This window comes from Sphaerodactylus townsendi, linkage group LG02 (assembly GCF_021028975.2).
Source record: "Sphaerodactylus townsendi isolate TG3544 linkage group LG02, MPM_Stown_v2.3, whole genome shotgun sequence".
Lineage (NCBI taxonomy): Eukaryota > Metazoa > Chordata > Lepidosauria > Squamata > Sphaerodactylidae > Sphaerodactylus > Sphaerodactylus townsendi.
In genome coordinates, this window is record NC_059426.1 from 41406697 (window position 1) to 41412733 (window position 6037).

Genomic DNA, 6037 nt, shown 5'->3' on the forward strand with positions numbered 1-6037 from the left:
CATTGAGTTAATACTATACACTAGATTTACTGTTTTAGCATAAGCATCACTAGAATTTCTTGGCAATTGCCTGTTTGTTGCATTATAGGATGGATCCTATAAATTTCTGTTTACTGCTAGAAGACTCACTGCTCAAAATTGTTCCATTAAATTAATTATATCTGCTAGTAAATGTCACATCCATCTGTGAGCAGTCTCAGGTTCAGTCCCCAGAAATCATATGCCTTACCAACATTTTCTGAATGTTATTTTAAAGCCCAACTATTGCCAAAATGCCCCTTTGTTATTGTATTCCAAAATAGCTTAACTATCAAGTAACATAGCAATCCACTATGGTGTACAGTAACACATTTATAGAAAAATATATTTTGCCAATAATATGAAACACAGCAAAAGAAAAGCACATTTGTAATAGCACAAATTTACAGTTTCATTGCTAGATCTTGCATTTGTATTTTTGGAAAAGGTAGATAGATTATCGATTCCATAGTCAATGGGTATACTGCATTATTCATCCTTTAACTTGTTGCCTAAGACCAGTGGTTTGTTTCAGAACCCTACAATTTCCACGTGTAATTTGATTGGCCAGGAAACCACATCCCACAAACTGTGTTAATTAACTTATCAAAATCAGCAAGCCTGTTATATAGTCTTATTTCTTCTTCCCATGTATTTATAAGCAGGCTCCTAATTTACATTCATTTGTATTTTGTCCTTTTTGCAATGACTGAAGAATATACCCATAATAAACCTGTAGCCCAAGGTCTGAAATAGTAAAATATCTCAGTGAAATATCATGCAACTATAAAAACTGTTTTGCCTATGGAATGTAACAACTAAAGAAAGTCAAGTTTGAACAAATGAAACGTCCTCTGGACATCACTGGATGTTCTTGATATCAGCTCAGCTTTTAGCCAAATGGGGTGTGGGGAGGGGATAAGGTAAAGAACAGTTGCTACAGTCCATGATACAAAACTGGTTTGTGGACCGCTGCTGCTTACGCAAGGAATGTATTGTACAAAATACAATTTGCATTGAAGCTAAAACTATGTGCCTGAACTCCCTCTCGTATACATAAAAGAATTTTAAAGGGTATCAAGTTATTGCAAAATATAATGATGTGAATAATCTAGTAGCTGAATCTGAGACCTTGAGGAAAGTCCCCAAATCGGTGTGGTACCAAATCTCTTGCCATTAACCCAAATTTGTTCCCACTTATGTTTACAGACATGGTTCTATCTACTAGTGAGGACAATTTTGGATTCATTGTGAAATTATTGCCTTTTTCACCCCACCCACCCCCCACAAATGGACATTTCCTTTCCTTCTTGCTGATTTTCTCCTTCCTATTTTTAATTCTATAGATACCGTATGTGTAGCATTCTACAGGCATGCTGGGTAAAATATACTATGCAAATGTGTACAGTGTTGCATGTTTTGCTATCTCTCTGCTTTTAGTGGCATTCAAGGAAAACAAAAGTGTTGTTATTTTTGTGGGCCCAAAACATCTAACAAGAAAATGCAGACTGCATGCTTACAGTATCCTGATTTCTATGGATTTGTTTTATGGAATTTAGATGTATTAAATTGCATTAACAACATTTTTTCTACAATAAATGAAACAAAATTACCCAGACTATCTGTTTAGAAGTCTTTTTTGCATGACTTGGCACCAAGCATCTTTAACAAAATGGTGGAAATACAGATGTCCAACAAACATTACAAAACACAAATGTTCCTGAAAGCAGTGATTTCTACCAGCTTTCACCTACCACTGCAGGTTCCCATTATGCTGTCCCTAAGTCCCAGCAACAAAATTTCAGGGGTCTTCATGGGTGGGTATCAGTGGAACTCATTGCCTGCTCTTGAAGAAAGCCCCTTTAAGTCATATTTCAGAGAGCAAACCTAGATGGCATGAAAACAACACTATGTGTCCAAAGATAAACCTGTCTCGAACATTTAGAGAGAGAGGGCTGAAAGTCAGAAAGAACATGATGGTGAACGCAGAACTCCAACTTATTTTCTTAATTGTTCTCTTCTCTAGATACTTTCTCTAAATAGAGGGTCCAGTACTAATCCCTACTTATACAGGGATTGCCTGCAATGGCTGAGTCTGTGTGCCAGAGTACATAGTGCACTGACACACACACACAAAGGGAGGGAAGAAGCCATATTCTCTATGAGCAGCGGCCATTCCAAGAAGTGGTCTCACTGCCTCCTGAGCCCAATGTAAAGGGGAGCGCTATTGCCATGGCTGTACCAGCCACATCGCCAACGCCATGCTCTCAATGACACTCACCCACCGAAAACATTTGAATGCGGGGAGGGAGGGGAACAGAATTAGGCAGGCATTAGGACCCAAGCATCTACAACAAAGAAGGTCCAGCAAATGGCAGATGAATATACAATTCTACTTTAATTTTTCTGCGGAAAAGGGTATAGTAATCAACATAAGTGCAATCAACACATCCATATGTTTCAAATAAGTTTCCAAGAAGAAAACAACTTGAAGCAAATGAAGTCCATCAGCCTTTGAAAAGTTCTCGAACTCTAGGTTAGCCTGCAAACTCAGCAAGAAAATAGGCAGGAAACCATAGCTACTGCTACACTATCAATCCCATCATTTTTACCCTTCCTCCCCACTCCTACCAACCCCTCTTCTTCACACACCTTCCATTTAAATCTCACTGCACCCATCCTCATCTACTTCTCCTGAACAAGTTTGTACAGCCTGAGCTTAACAGGAGGTCACTAGTTGTGAACAGTAGAACATCCCACTGAGAGAATGAAACAAAATTTAAAGCCTGTCTCCATTAGCTCATTCTTCATAGCCTTCATTATCAGCACATTCAGGAAGGATGTTCCAGCACCCCCAGAGTACCTTTCATTATTACCCCAGAAGAGATCAAACAGTAGGAGCCTTTGATGAAGGCCTTTCCCATTCAGGATCAGTCTAGATCAGGGGCTTAGATACCCTGGGGACATGTGAGAACAAATGTCCCAGGCACGCACCATTTGATCACGTGGGGGCCCCAGAAAAATTGGGTTCATTTCTTTGGGGGGGGGGGGGGGTGGGTTCATTTCTTTTAATTTTAGTTTTTTACATTGTTGGCCCGGCAGGGAGCGCAGTTTTAGGCTAGCGGCACCTAAATTTAAGGCTATCATCAGATGACACTCCTGATGATATCAGCCAAGTTTGGTGAAGTTTGGTTCAGGGGGTCCAAAATTATGGACCACCAAAGGGGGTGCCCCATCTCCCACTATTTCCAATGGGAACTAATAGTGGGTGGGGCTACCCTTTTGAGGGTCCATAACTTTGGACTCCCTGAACCAAACTTCACTAAACCTAGGTGGTATCATCAGGATAGTCTCCTGCTGATACCACCCAGGTTTGGTGAATTTTGGTTCAGGGGGTCCAAAGTTATGGACCCCCAAAGTGGGTGCCCCATCCCCCATTCAATGGGAACTAATAGTAGATGGGGTCCATCAATCATAACTTTGGACCCCCTGAACCAAACTTCACCAAACCTGGGTGGTATCATCAGGAGAGTCTCCTGAAGATAGTCTGAAATTTTGGTACTGGTAGTTTAAAAATTGCTCCCCTGTCAGGCAGTGGCGTATCTGCCTAGGGACAAGGGGTACCCCTTGTCCCCGGGCGCCACTCTTCTGGTCACATGGGGGGCGCAAAATCGGTCCCCCACGTGACCAGGAAGTCCTGCTGGGGGAGTCTGGGGGGGAGGTGGGAACCCTAAACCTTGCCCATGTCCCTAGTGACATGGGTGGGGTCCAAGAGAGCAGTGGCGGAGCCAAGATATGGGCAAGGGGCAGGGGGCAGGGAGCCTGGGGCATCCTGGAGACAATTTGTCTCCGGGCGCCATTTACCCCTGGTACACCTCTGCTGACAGGCACCCTCAAATTTTCCGCAGATTCTTCCTTTAAATCCACCCCCTTCGGAGTGGATTTAAAGGGAGAATCTGGGCTCCCTAGATTAAAAAAAAAATTGAAAGTACTGTCGAAGGCTTTCACAGCCAGATTCAACTGACTGTTGTGGGTTTTACAGGCTGTGTGGCCATGGTCTGGTAGATCTCGTTCCTAATGTTTCACCTGCATCTGTGGCTGGCATCTTCAAAGGTATCACAGATCTGTTATAAGAGAAATCTGGACACAGTTTATAACAGACTTCTCTCTGTGATACACCTCTGAAGATGCCAGCCACAGATGCAGGCAAAAGATTAGGAACAAGAACTACCAGACCACAGCCACACAGCCTAGAAAACCCACAACAACCAACATTGAAAGTGATGCTGTTGTTTAAAGTAGGGAGCCCAGATTCCCCCTTAGAGGTGGATTTAAAAGGAGAATCTGGACTCTCTAGTCTAAACAACATGGAAAGTGATTCTGTTTCGGGGTGGATTCTCCCTTTATGGGGGATTTAAAAGGAGAATCTGGGATCCCCCCCAACAGCATCACTTTCAATGTTGCTTAAACTAGGGAGTCCTGGGTGTGCAGATTTGTGAGTTGGGGCATGTTCTATAATGTGATGGTGACTTTGAGATGGCCTGGTGCAAAAAAATCATTTTGTTGTTGTTGGGGAGGGGGGTGGCTGCCCAAATTGGGGGGGGGGGGTTGGCGGAAAATTCAGATTTTGCCCCAGACTGCATTTTCCCTAGCTACGTCTCTGGTCTAGATGTAAAAGATTCCTTCTGGCCACAAGGATGAAATGCCATTTTAAAGTCGTGTAAAAATGTCGGGCCTGCAGGACAGTGGGCTAAGGGACTTTTGTCATCCCGCCCTCCTCCAAACCTTACCAAGTGTAGCAACCGTCATCTTGGTTCTTAAAGGTGCAGACTGGTTCTTATGTAAAGGTGCACATCCCAGTTGACCATTTTGGCACTTTAAAAGGCCCTGGAGGGTAAATAAGCTATGCTTAAAATGACTTTAAATTGGCAGTGGCGTCCCCATGGACACGATCACATGTAGTTCGGTCCTGAGAAGAAGCCACATTAGCAGTTTCTGATTTCCTTGTTGAAGATGACATGGTGCAGAAGGTCACGCATATCAAGGGGCACTGAGATTGTCAGGAGAAGTCTCATCCCTTGTGATTCCCAATTTAAAGACCAGGCTGATAGCTACCCAGAGGGTCTTCTCATAGAAGCACAATAATACTGCCAATTTCTCCTGACCATTATGAGTTTGATTAAGACTTATGTTCTGCCAAGCTTGCTGTTCATTCTTGGCAGCTGAATTAGTAATTGATATGGTTAATCGGAATTATATTACCAAAAATTGTAGCTCTACGACTTGTGAAATACTTTGATTTTCCCAAAGGAGCAGCAATGAAGCATGCAAACTTTAACTGTTCTATGGTTTTAGCTTCATAAACCAAATACTGTTCCATGCAGTTTCCTTTCTCCAATCTGGACTTTCTGAACTTACCCCTGGAGAGCAAAACACGGCAAGCAAAAATTGCTTGCAGATTCAAAACAGTGAGCAACAAGTGCTGCTGACTCAGCTGAGGGATAGGAAAAGGGAAGGGAAGAGAGAAGGGTGGCTTAAAACTATTATGGGCTGCTGCAAAAGTGAGAAAAAGGGACTACAGTGCATCGCATCAACCGGACAGTGTGGCTAGTTCACTATGGCCTAGCAAACTGCATTACAAAGCACTAATAGCTTCACTTTAACCTTTTTGTCTACCACACTCTACCACTGTGTTCTTCATTTGTGAATTTGTGTTCTTAATTTGAACTCTGCAATCTTGGGTCTGACCTCACAACAGCCCTGAGCTTGTAGGGGGTTTCCAAACCCTACCACATGTTCCTTAACATGCTAAAAACATCCTTTTCTCAAACACAACATTCCTTCAGACTTCTCCGAGGCAGTCTTAATTCTTCTGCAAAACTGCCAAGTAAGCACAAAAATGACTAGAGCCACGCTCAATTATTCATCCTTCTAGCCAAAATGCCTCTCAGCCCAAAGTGAGCAGAACCGAGGGACAGCAGACACATATGGGCAAGATATCAAAGAAAAGAAAATAATC